This window comes from Carassius auratus, unplaced genomic scaffold (genome assembly GCF_003368295.1).
Source record: "Carassius auratus strain Wakin unplaced genomic scaffold, ASM336829v1 scaf_tig00022177, whole genome shotgun sequence".
Classification (NCBI taxonomy): Eukaryota; Metazoa; Chordata; class Actinopteri; order Cypriniformes; family Cyprinidae; genus Carassius; species Carassius auratus.
In genome coordinates this window covers 41,061-55,369 of record NW_020525168.1, presented here as the reverse complement: position 1 = coordinate 55,369, position 14,309 = coordinate 41,061, and the positions used below count along the sequence as shown (strand labels likewise).

General features: G+C 34.8%; 1 pseudogene; it reads right to left on the bottom strand.

The window, feature by feature from the left end:
• Positions 1–1,097: 1,097 nt before the first annotated feature.
• The window catches only part of LOC113077302 (nephrocystin-4-like), a 45,920-nt pseudogene continuing 32,708 nt past the window's right edge, over positions 1,098–14,309 (bottom strand).

The window sequence follows — 14,309 nt, the reverse complement described above, 5'->3', positions numbered from 1 at the left end:
GGGTTTGATAATTATAGTCCATAAACCTTTGAATAGTAGTGATAAATGTATCAATTAAACAATATCCAATACCCAAACTAATGATATCTTACTGACCGACAGCTTAAACTAAATTTCATTTCATGTAATATTTTTTTTCTTTATTTTTTTATTTTTTAAAGAAACCAATCAGTTTTCGAATGAGATTATATCAATTCAACATTTTCTATTTTCTATGTGGTCTCAGATTCCACAGCCCACAGTATATTCCATGTACTCTTTTATGGTCCCTCTCTTATTGTCCTCCTGTCTTCCATGTCTGGACCGGTTCGTTGGTTGTTGTCAGACTCAGACAGCTGTAGCTCTAATAGGAGCCAGGAGATTACTCCATGGATGTTAATGGAAACCCTTCACAGCTACTGCAAACTCGCATACGCACAAACTCAAAGCACAGGATGTCATCGATACAAAGTATCATACTCACAAATCAGAGCCGTTTTTATTGATGCAAGTCAAAAATACAGTACAAAGAATGAAGGATGACTGTGTTTTCTTCTCCCAAATGAAGCACTCCATCATCAGTGAGTGCAAACGTAGTCCTCTGAACACTTAATAAAATAAAATGATTGGTCATACAACACGTCTCACTTTTAGAAGATCTAGAGCTGAATTCTTGGGCAAGTGGCCATCCACTCTCTGCTGCTAATGACACATCACAGCAGGGCTTCAGTTTAACGATAAATACACACATCAAGAGCACGGATATGAGAATCAGCCCTACTGGGAATCTCTTCTCGCTTTCAGCCTTCAGCCCCGCAGGGTAGCTTTACTCCAGGACACGTGAGAGATGTTTTACTCTCTTTATTCGATGAGCTGGATGAAGTTAACCTTACTTTCTGTCTGCATTTATATAAAGAGTATGTTTGATCTGTACTTTACTAGATATCTTATTTGGATCAGTTTATCACATTGTATAAGCTAAAACACATGTCCATGATATGAGTAAATCTGGATCGATCTGCTGGTTTATGGTCTGTTTGTGGGCAAAAGCAGCAGCTTTAATGCAGGGTGATGGTGTTGTGTTATCTGTATTGGACCCTAACACAGTAATAAGTGTCCTAGTTCTTATCGTGTATGTCATTGATAAAGATGAGAATCTCTTCCATGTCTGGGTTTTGACTAGGAGCAAAGCGTAGGCCGTAGGTGTAAAGCTCCCCTCCCCAATCTAAAACACACACACACACACACACACATACAAATGAATAGGAATGTACATGTAGACACACTGATAGTACAGAAATGTAAAAATAAAGTATCAGATAATTGTATTTGCTTATAATGAAATGGTTCTGACTGAAAACTTTTCAATATCGAAATCTAGGAAACTAGAGAAAGTTTAGGCATCAAAAAACTGTTTTCAGCCATAACCAGATCAAAAACAACAACAACAAAAAAGCTTTTTATATAAAGGGTTCCTTAAGACACTACAAGCTTTTTTGTGCGCTCTTGTCATTTCCTTTCCTTAAGCCTGTAAATTCTCTACAGTGTTATTTCAACACTCTATGTGTGTGTGTGTGTGTGTGTGTGTGTGTGTGTGTGTTTTGTGTGCTTTTGTCACTTTTATAAATTGTTGAAAATACTGTTTAGCTTTATTTCCTGTTTAAGAAATTATCATTCTTAAACTTATTTCAGTTATTAACCAACGTAACATTTCTAATTTTAATTTAAGTTGTTCATTTAATATATATATATATATATATATATATATATATATATATATATATATATATATATATATATATATATATATATATATATATATATATATTATTTTTTTTTTTTATCTAATATGTATATTTTTTACAGCTTTATTTCATTTCCCAAAAATAGTTTTTCATTAATCATTAAGTTTTAGTTAACAATAACAAGGCTGGCTCTATTCTTCAGTCAATGTGGCGAGAATCCCTTAATCAAATACAGTACGTCAAGTACGACCCATTTTATTAATTTGTAAAATCATTGTTTTAAAAGAACCATTTCAAGGAAAAGTTCACCAATATGACACTTCTGTCATAATTTACTCAGGCTCATGTCGTTCTAAACCTTTATCACTTTCTTTCTTCCAAGGAATAATTGCATTTTGTTTTTTTCCCCCATGCAGTTAGTTTCAAAGTATACAAAAGTACCATAAAATTAGAAAAGTGGTCTACACGACTATACTCCAAATCTTCTGTCATATGGTTTTAACTGAAATTGCACTCCAATGCTTAGAGGAAGAGTAGAGAAATTGCTCTCTCTTCATCTTTATACATTATCTCTAATGGCTGACTAAGACATATGGAACACAGCTGAGGATTTAGTTCATAATCTCCTCAAAAGCACGGTCATATCGATTCTTCCACTGTCTATTGGCTCTGCGCCTATTTTACAGTGACACAGTTGTTATTTCTCAAAGACAGAATAAAAGCAACATCTCTACATTTTTCAAAAATATAGACGGCATAAATCCAGAGCGAGAGAAGATAATTGAAGCCGTGTTGACTAGCAAGAAAATGGAACAGGCCATTTCCTTTCTTTATGAGTCTCATCGCTTTTTCTTTTTTGACACCGATGTGTCATTAATCCGTTGTGTTCAATACTGTCACTTGCATATTTCACATTGTTTCGCTATTTTTTCCCCAGATATGGGATGTGAAACTCACTAAACCATACAGCGATCAAAGAGAGCACTGAATGATGAAATTAACATTATACACTGTTCTGTTTTACACCATTTCTGTTCAAAATGATGATCAGGGAAAATTACTTTGTGGCCCCCAAAGCCACAGTAAAATATCTGAGACTCTCTGTCCCTGTGGCTAATTAATGTTCTCTGTCTCCATCAGGAGTAATAGCCAACGGTTGTGTATCGATCACCTAATCAATTAACAGCTTTTAATTGAAGTCTAACGTAGAGCTGTTAGACCTACACGCATCATTCCGAGCCCTCAAGGTGAGAGATATTGACGTTCCCAGGCCAACTGTGAGAATCTCTGTCTTTTTTATCCATTTTTTTTGGACCGCAGCTTTATGGTTTCCTCAGGGGACCGGCATTGCAATAGGAGCCAGGGCACAAATTGAGTTCTCCAATGTACTGTACAAAGAACTTCACACACTGTGAAACTTGTCTAAGAATGACAGTTTAGACAGACACAAATTGATTCCTAGACAGAGGCATGTCAAGATTCTTCTCCTCTGGGCTCTAGACACCTTTCTGGTGAATGGGCTTTCAAAAATATGGTTCTTTTTCAGTGTTAAACAGCAAGGCCTCCAGACAAAAGTCTGAGGTCTGTTGAGAGAACAAGAATTAGCTTCGGGTTCTCTAACCTGAAATTACTCCTCTTTAAACTGAAGCAGGTCTGGGAGATCTGTGTGCAAATTGAATACTCTGGAGGAAGAGTAGGGGTTTGTGAAACATATTTTCTTATTGCTGCTCTTCCCTCCATTTATAGGAACACTGATTTCAAATGCCTGGGGAGATTCAAGAACATACCGATAGACATACCGTAAAATAACTGAAATAAAAATGTGAGGTTTAAATCAATGGCACTGACTTCATGCACCATATCCTCTGGCACAGATCTGAAATTTAAAGACCCATTCAGTTCATACCATTGCTCTTCTAAAAATCTACATAAGCTGTCAGTTTTGTTGCTGTGTAATGATTACTAAATGTAAACCCATTTTTTTGGACTCTATATTGGCATCCACATATTATATTTATACTTTGTTTGACTTAAAAAATGTAAAAGAATACTAGTCTATATTTATCTATCTTTCTATAGTCACAAATTTACATTTAATTTATGCATTTGGTAGACACTTTTATCCAAAGCGACTTCCACTGCACTTAATCACAATTAATCACACATAACATTTCGAGTGTGTTTATTTATGTAAAGCACCACTGTAGACCTAATTGTTAACTATTTAATAAAGCTCTCATTAAAAAAATATATACTGTATAATTAAAAATAATAAAGCATAAACATCTTTGCACATGAAATTCGCAAATGTATATATAATTGGTGAAGTTTAATTAATTTAGAAGGTTAAATAATATTTCTTTAATGTAATTTTTTTTTTTTTTTTTTTTTTACCAAAGCAGTATCTGAAGGTCGTATTTAATTAATTATATAAAATAATAATTATAACCATTCAATATTAAATTTGGAAGTCATAATATTTTAGCATTTAATAATCCTAAACTACAAATCATTGCAGTGCTGTATATAACTATTATAACTATTAATTTAAAATGTATTGTGTTTCTGTATGTTAAACAGTCTATATTATTTGCAGAAAGTAATGTATGTATTATTTTTTCAGTCCATCAGTGATTTTACAGGAACTGGATTTGACGCGATTCCTCCGGGAAGGTTTTTAGCATGCCTGTTTATTCAGCCTCTTTAGCCTATATATTTGCTGATTATCTGTCAGTTGCCACTTTAAAGGACTGCAAGGCAAATAGTCGAGTATAAAAATGTAGATGCAGTTAAAGTTGTGTGAGCAAGGCATTGAAAGGATGAAAAAAATAAAACATTTGGCTGCAGCAGTATCATTAACTTCCTGTTTTCAGCACGAGCAACATAATTCTCAAAATGGGTATTTCCTTTTATCTGAAATATGCAAGCAGAGCAAATACAGCAGCTCCCATGTCAACAGAGCGCTGTGTGCTCGTAGAGACCTTACTGGTGGTTTAATTGGCCGTGTGCTAAAGTTGTACAGCAGGTGCCAAGAAAGATGATGAGGCAAAATAGTTAACACTGAGCTTCAGGTGCAGCCTCATGTTTTCTGAAGTTCTGCAGAGAAGGGTTTCCCTGAAGTTGCTTTTTTGCTGTCTGTGTTTTCTTTTTTCTTTGTTTGATGCCAGAAGCTCTGTGATCATTAGATTTGTGTGTTCCAGGTGGATCCAGGTGAAATATTTGCTCTTCCTGCACAGGGAGTTCAATATGTCTGCGTGGGCCTGAGGGCTCTGTGCCCTGAAAGCTGTTTCTTTTACCTCAGTGTAGTCGATATGGACACTCAGCAGCTAGATGCCTCCTGGCTGCTGTGCATCACATGCCGACAGCCTGTAATCTCTAAGGTGAGTAAGCAAACTACATCAATAGAGTACAACAAGGTTCAAGCCATACATTTTTTTCTATAGAGAAATGGATTTGTGACTATAATGCATAAACCTTTCTATGCTTATTTACAGTACTTTTCAAAAGTTTGGGGTCAGTGAGATTTTTTTATTTACTTTAATACTTTTATGCAGCAAGGATGCATTAAATTGATTTAAAAAAAAAATTTCTTTACAATTTCAAATAGATTCAAAGACTTTCTTTTTACTTTCTATTCATCAAATAATCCTACATCTTTCAAAAACATTTTAAAATTACTTAAAAATCATAATGAATAATGAATCCAAACTTTTGAATAGTACTGTACAGCATATGTAAATAATAATAAATATTGAAAAACTATAGTTTATTACAACAAATTAATATTTGTTTTGATGTTTTAAAATGTAAATGTATAAAATTACATGTAAAGTCCAATACAGTTTTTCACTGTAGATAGTAGGGGAATTTACTGTAAACCATTTAACAGGTTTTTACTGTAGCATTTTTACAGTGTTTTACCGTTAAACTCACAGTCATTTTTTACAGTGTACTGTATCTATATTTCTGTAGTTCCTACAGCAGAGCAAAACACTAGCAACATGGCTTCATGGGTTCGATTCCCAGGGAAAGCATAAAACTTAAAAAATATCTTAAATCGCAGAAATAAATGTAGTTAATTAGTTTCACTTTTTAAAATCATATTCAAATTAGAAATAAAATATACATAACCTAGTCATCTTATATACTTACCATCTCATTATTTTTCATCAACCTCCCATTGCAGGAAAAAAGGTCACATAATTTCCCATCAGAGCTCACTACCCTGACCAGTATGTTTTCCTTTGACCCCACAGTGCGTACCTGCAGCTCGAGGGGCCTTGACCCAGCGAATGGCTTGTGTGCCGTGCAGAACCAGCGAATGCCATCTCAGAGTGCCACACACACAGCTCAGGTCCATCCTTTGCAGGTAATGCACGTATACCTGCCAGATCTGCGCAGGGGAGGCCAGCCAAGGGTCACTGCCATAGAGAGATTGACACAGAGACACAAAAGACACTTTATCACTTTTTCTCCTCATATACACTGACACAATAGCAGGACGGACCTGACAGGCCACACTTCCCCTGAGAGAGACACACACATATCGCAAATCTTCAAAAGAGAGATGTTCAGAAAGACCCAAATGTCAGCGTTTTTAAATTCATCCATTCACCCTTTCTTTAACAGCATCTCACGTGCCAGCGGGCACTCGTGTCCCCGCAGGAGGTTTGCAGATGTTGATGTCATTCTGCCTGCCGGGGTTTCTACAGTTGGACTGTATTAAAAATGAAGGACTTTGTGCGTGGGCTCCTCACCCTGCCTGAGGGGCTCAAACTCAAGGGACAAAATTTGAAGAACGTTTGTACCGTCCTTGGTTGCCGAATGGTCCTTAAAAACAGCTGTCATTGGGGATAAAAAAAAATAAAAAATAAAAAACTACAGCTCATTGACCTCCTGGTGATTATAAATGCTCAGAAACTCAGTTTTGATGGGTTACTGTGTGTTTGATGAGCTTGTCTGTTGTTCAATCATCTTCAAACCATTAAGTCCATTATTAGTTCGTTAATTAGAGTGGATACCAATGCATTTGTTCCACTGCCAAGCTACATTAAAATTTTGTAAGATTAAAAAGGAAAAAGGAGAAAGCATAGATAATTTTAACGTTCAAGTTTTTTAATCGATTTAAATCGATGTAAATCATTAAAAAAAAGTCTACATACAATGGCACTCTTTAAAATTGTTTAAGGCTCTCAACTAGCCCAAGGAAATGCTAAGAAAAATTTAGTTAATAATTGATTAACTAAAATTGAATAATTGATTTATTTAGTTATTAAATGTAATTAATATTTCATGAAAATGTTATAAAAAAATAATAGCCTGTTATGGAAAGATACATTTAAAATAACATTGTACATCAACTAAATCTAACACTTTAAATCATTAAGGTAGGTTTGTGTTTTTTTATTTTTTTTATTTAATATATATATATATAATATGGCACATTCTGAAATTGTTTGAGTATCTCTAGCAGTGAAACATAGCAAACAATGGCATGAGTTTGGGGCGTGACTATCTGTTTGATGACCAACGGCAGATGGGGGTGTTCAAGAAATATTATAATATATTATTATAATATTTATGATAATAGATTACAAATATTAAAACATGGTTTCCCAAATTTGGGTCCGCGAAACCCCTGAAAGTTTGTGAGAAAATTTAACAGTTTGAAGGAAAGCTAATCATTAATTAAATTAAAATTAAAGTAAAAGTAAAACCTATCACAATAAAAGTTACTTAAACATATGAAATATTTTGTTTGTTTACCTACATGAACAAACAAAAAGAGAACTCTTGAATGCGCAAATGTATTTTAATCATTCATTAAAATGTGGGTAGACCAATGTGATATTATAGGTCGAATTGGTTCAGTTAAAAAATCAAAATTTGGAAATCTGTGAATTAAAATATGAAAAATTATATTATATTATACACATTATAATATATAGCATCCAGGATAATAGTAAAATATAAGCATAATGCAAGTGAGCTGTATGGCTTTAATTAATATCTGTTGCTCTATGTTTACTGTCACTCTCACTAGTTTCAGTTCCAGAGAGAGATGTGTGATGTGCAAGTTCTAAAACTGTGTTTTTATTCATGTTCACTGATTATGAACTCAAAGATGTCGCAGATTTTGATGAATAAATGAATATTATGATCTGATGCAATCAGACAGTAAATGAGACATCCTGTTTAAGCAAATGTCATTAATCACACATGAAGGGACTAATCAGGGACTGGCTTTCACACACACACACACACAGCCAAAGTGAGATTTACACACACACACATACACACACACACACACACACACACCTCAGTGTGCATCTGGAGGAGTGAAAATTAAAAGGTTCGAACAAAAAAAAAGAAATGAGGGAAGGCGAAAATGGAGGTTTACGTACGTGAAAATGGTATTGAAGAATTTCTTAATCTGTGGATTTGGGCTACTCGGTACTTTCAGGTAAACATCCTGTGGTTCTCCTGGAGACTAAAGTTTCAAAATACAAGGAAATGAATTATAAAATAATAATGTTTAATATTTAAAGCCATTAAAATACAAATAAATATTTTATTTAAAAAATACTTGCATAAAAAAATTATATAAAAAACGAACTTTTATGAACACATTTATAACAATTATGAAATATAAATAGGTTATGAAACTTTAAAAAAAAATAATATTGATTTATTCAAAAAATTAAAATACAAATTTCTTATAAAACATTAATGTTTAATCTATAATGAATACCTGATTCATTTTACTTATTACTAATGGGCTACTGGAAAAATATTATGGGCTTTTATAAAAAAATATTGAATAATATACTTGTATGAAAAAAATAAATATGAAAAAACACTTAATGAAAAATCTAAAAGTAAACAGTTTATGAAAACTATATGAATATTAAAGTGTATTGTATGTAATGATAGCCTTTTATGCAAAATAAAATAATCTGTAATTAAAAATCTAAGAATAAATATTATTCTTTATAAAAAAAAAAGAAATGTGTATGTAAAATTAATATAAAAAGAATTGTCAACAATAAGTGTGAGGGCCATGACACCACAATGAGTCAGCACAAAGCCTCAGACACTAATTAATAACTCATCATCATTCTGAATGGCTGTCTGCTATTAAGGGTGACTCCTGATTGGCTCACCAGGTTGGTGGTGTAGCAGATGACATTAGGTCGCTGCAGCACACATGGAGGGTGGTAGAACCATCTGTGATCAAGTACAAAAGGAGACAGAGCACAAATGGGGTCTTTAGTTCACGACTAATAGCAGACACTGAAGCGTGTTTGTGTGTGTGTGTGTGTGTGTGTGTGTGCATCTACAGCGGCAGAGATGTTTGTAATCAGCAGCACCTGCTGTGTCATCCCAGGCTGCAGGGAAGCGAATGTCTTCCTTTAGGAAAGTGAGTCCAGGCTGGTAGAAACAGAAGGTCTGGTCCACCACATGTGGTGTCGGTTCAACTAAATCAATTGCCTTCACTAGAAAACAAAGGAATGCCAGAGGTTCGCAACAAGATAAACTGACAGGTATCAACTGCATCAGCGACATGCTGTCGATTACCACAGATAGTAATTTTAACTTGACCCACAGTTTGTAAAAACATAAAAGTGTTTTTTTAGCATCATTGGTATTATACTTTTTTATGAATATTTTGAATAGGACTTTCTTTTTTTATTGTCTGCTTTGCTGTTTATATTCAGTTCAAGTTTTTGTAATTTGTATTAGTTTTTGTTATTTTAAAATATATATAGATGTATTATTTGTATTTCTGTTTTTGTTATTTTAGTAAATCAAGTTTTAGTTAACTATAACAACTCTGGTGTAGAATATTGCACAATGGATGTCTATAGGGAAAGGTATCCTAGATGGTTTAAAGGTGCTGTACTTAAGCATAAAAACACCATAATAAATTTGCAGATATTCAGGAAACATGTTAAGTTCATATACTTGTAGGACACATAGGACAGGAGAAACTGAAGTGCCCATTTCATCCACTAGCTATATTAAAAACTGCACCTTTAAAAGCAGAAATTTGCATCTTGTTTTATACACTTTTATGAATTATTCTGCACAAAAAATTGAGTTATTTGTCTTGTTGGCTATACTTTCAAACTGTTTCATAACAACATTTGTCATAGTGCAATGCTTTGCCCCATTGACTTCCACTGTAAGTGCATTACTGTAAACATATTTTTGCATTTTTTAAGAGATTAACAAAACTGAAATGGCAACTCACAAGATTTCTTTGTAGTTAAACACCAAATCAGCAAAAACTACCCTTGACCCACTATGATGTTGTAATCTGCTCTTTTCAGCAGAGGTGGTCATGGTCTACCACTAAATGACAAGCCTATCTGAAATCATTCCCCACCGAATGAACAGCACTGACAGTATGTAATGTGATATGAAGTACCGTGAGTCATCTGCAGTCTGAGTGCATAACCTCTCTCGCGTGAGATACAGTTGAGCTAGCTGTCGGATTCACAGCTCAAGACAACCCATTGGCATTCCTCTGGAGGTGATGTCAGGTTGTGCACAGCAATGCTTGACCCCAACTGACCTTAATATTATATGGGAGTTGCACGTGTGTGTGTGTGTGTGTGTGTGTGTGTGTGTGTGTGTGTGTGTGTTTGAGTGTTTGTCAGAAGAACTGCAAGGCATCAGTCTCTCTTGGCTACATATGGCAGGAACAGCCCAAAGGCACAATGAACCACACAATGCCAAATAACAGCACATTACCCCAACCATTCAATGTGTAAAATATGCAAGTACAAATGAAAAAAAAAAGTCATAAATAAGATAAGGATCTTTTTTCATATTTAATGTATAATATAATATAATATAATATAATATAATATAATATAATATAATATAATATAATATAATATAATATAATATAAAAAAAATCAGCTTTGCCACCATATGAAACTGAACAGTTATTTTAAAATGTATTACTATTTCACAATATAATATGGTGAGCCTAAAAATATAAACAGCAACGCAAAAGCATGTAGCTTCTATTTGGTTGGTATAAGTATGCATCAGTTATATTCAGTTTTACTGTTGTCGACAGTACAGTGAGTACTAAGCTCTCACCTTGATGGATTTGGCATTGAACAGATGTTTCTTAGCCATCAGTGGGCTTCTTGAAATCTTTAAGCTTTTTGTATCCTGCAGTATGACTGGAGAGTCATCATAAACAGTGCAGCATTCAGCGAGAGAACAATCATATTGAAATAATATCATTAAGGGATGGGGAAAACATTGTTTGGACAGGTCTGTTCAGACCATCTGGATGAGGCTGTTTTTAATCCATTTCATTAATGCTGATGCTTTGAGTCATTTTAACCTCTCTCCTTCACTTGTGGGTGCCTCTGTAATACTACAGACTACAAGCAAACCCAAATCCAATTAAACCGGAAACATGTGAACTAATCCAAGTCTCATCAGTGCAAAAGGGAAATGAGGAAACAAATGCATTTTCTCAGTGATGACACATCGTTCATGGTTGAATTATACTAAAGCACAACACACAAAAACAATTAAATAGTCCACATTTTCTCCAAATGATGTTGTTTTCCAGCACCAACAGTTCAGTGGACGGTTCACTTGAGATTTACTTGTGTCTATGTAGTGGCCTGTCCAGACTTTACCACATCAGGGTGAAAAAATTTAAATACAAAATAAAAACCCACAAAACAACAACGAAGAAAGTTGAGTAAATGTCCAAGAGAGTTCACCCTAGATTTACCTGAATAGGGAAAGTGTGACCATGCATGAAGGTTTTGTACTTGAAGAGGACATGGATACTTTCTTTGGGCCGTAGGTAAACCTGTGGAGTCTGTGTGCTCTTCTTTAGGTGAAATACCTTAAATCTTCGTCAACTCCTTGAAATATCTCCAGTCCTCACTTCTCACGATTAGCCTGAGGGATAAAAACAGAAAAAGATGAAAAACAGCAAAAAGAGAGACAGAGAGGAGAAGAAAAGAACAGCTTGGGGATTTTCTTTGCATTGCCAGCAGTATCTTATTGGCAGTGAAAAAGAGTATTTGAGTATGCATGATACAGTCAAACATAAGCCCTCACAGAACTGAAACTCCTGGGAGGGTAGGTTTAAAGATAACACACACTGGGTGTGAAATATTACTTTCTGTTTCATAGAGACAAATTTCATGCACAAATATATGAAGGAAAAGGGCATTTGAAACATCAAAGGCAGCACCTCCGGGCCCGAGAAAGGATCATTCGACATAAATGAAAAAAATAAAAAATAAGAAAAAGAAAGAATTTAGAGGTGTAAAAACTCTTTTGTACTGTATACACTTCAGAAGATGTGACACCAAGTCTCAGAAAATTCAATCACATTCTCTCTTTAATAACAGAGAGCCAGGCAAGTGGCAGAAAAGTATACTTATGTAAACAAAAGCAAAGCCCATTTCCCTTTCTTTCATAGAGAAGCATATCGTCACCTTGGAATTTTAAACGTCTATCAGTATTCTTAGCAGTTTCGATATATTGAGCTTCAAAGTGTTTGCATTCAATATAGTGATATGGGATATGGGGAACAAGTCTCTTTCATAAATCAGTCACAAAATGTACACAACTTATAAAAACACAATGTAAATAAGTTGTCACAGAATAAGAATATGTGAATAACTCAATTTTGACAAAAATGGCAGATGAAACCTTATATTTCCAAGGCGGCAGTATATGCAAAGAGCTCTTTTAAAATGGTTTTGCAAAACAGAGGGAAAAAAGAGGACAATAAAGAGAAAAAAGTACACTGAAATGTTATCAGGCCTAAATAGAAAACATGCCCAAGCCCAGGTCAACAAGTATAAGATGTTGCTGCCCAGACATGGAAAAAAATATAACTCTCTCCAAACCTCTTTCCAGAGACCGTTGACATGATGTCAGTTAAATCTCCTGATTTATTTGTTGAATCTAGAATAAGATTTACCTTATTACTTCCAGGAAACTTCACTTTATCTTTCCATAAGATAACGTCAGTAGAAACATTATAACGCAGTATCTTGCATTTATCAATCTTTTGCACTTTATCCATTCATTGTACCCATTTACAGGTGAGAAAAAGTATAAGAGAGAGGTGATTTTATAAGGTTGGCTTTGTGGCATACATGTATCATCTGTTTACGATCATGTAAGATTAAGTTATATCCTTCCAGTTGGAGAACTGAAGTATACGATCCGGTCAGGTGTGGGCTTTATATCTTAGAAATTCTTTTTAGCCTTTTGACATTTGCATATAAATCGTAGACATGGCCTCACATTCTACACTTATGGGGGCTAAATTGCCAAGGATTTTCCCTCAACTATCAAGATGATGTTAAACAGCAACTCTCTGCTCCTCTCAATTGGACTTCAAACGCATTCCAGGAGGAGAAAATTACCCCTGTGCCAGGCACCAATGGCCTGACTAGACCAGAGGTCTGTCTCCACAATTTCAAAACACATGACACACATAAAGACATTTTCTTTATTTTAGACTATAATCAATTAGTAAAAGAAAATGCATCTGGTATATGCATGTGTTGTCATTATGTTTCCCTATTACATAAGTCTTGTTACCACGGTTTATTTGCATTAGTTAAGCTCTAAATGCTAATATTTAGGTGTATAAATGTATCTCTGGTTTAATATCTTCTAAATGTTTCATTCTTGGTATCAAAATGATCTGCTCTTTATTCCTCAAACCATGATGTACTCTATGTGATCATGAAATGCCTCACACTATTTGCACCATATTTTGGGTAAAACTACATCAATTACTCACGCCAGTCATAAGGCATGCAAATGAGGTGTCAACAGGACAAAGAAACACTTTCCCGCTGAAACTACATGCCTTGTTAAAGGTCAATCCAACCAAAAGGGGTGTTACTGGGAAACCAGATAAAACCTTTCCCACAACCGAAAAGGAAGATTCTCTTAGCTTGGGGTTCCCTGGAGAAACCCATCACCTTGGAAGCCTTGCGACTCCCCTTCTGACTTTGCGACTGTAGTCCGATCTTCTGGCAGTTTTCAGCAACTTTCAGATTCACTTCGGAGCAGTCAACCCACGGATGAAATGACGAATGTTTTACTCCTAACAGGATTCAACAGAAATCTACGCATTATACATGCATCGGGACACTTTACTCAGCACCTACAGAACCAATGCAAGTAACCGCTTGATAACTATTTAAATGCGCTTCTAGGCTTTGATGCCTTTTAATTAAGGTGATGAGATTCTTTGATGGTTCTTAACAGGTTGCGCGCTCTCTCTCTCTCTCTATATCCATGCCTTCTTTGTGTTGGCATCTATGTTTAATGTGTGTATGTTTGTGTCTAGTCAGATGTTGCATGTTCACCTGTAGTGTAGTTTATTAAACATCCATATGTATTCACACTTGGTTGTCTGAGTTTGCTGCTCACAGGATGAGGTCACTTTAACGTTCCAGTATTGTTACATGCTCTGTGAGCAATGTATTAGTAGTACAATTATTTTTTGTGGCCAGAGAAATAGTTTTACTTGGAGTCAATAAACAATTAACACTGTCTGTCTTGCGG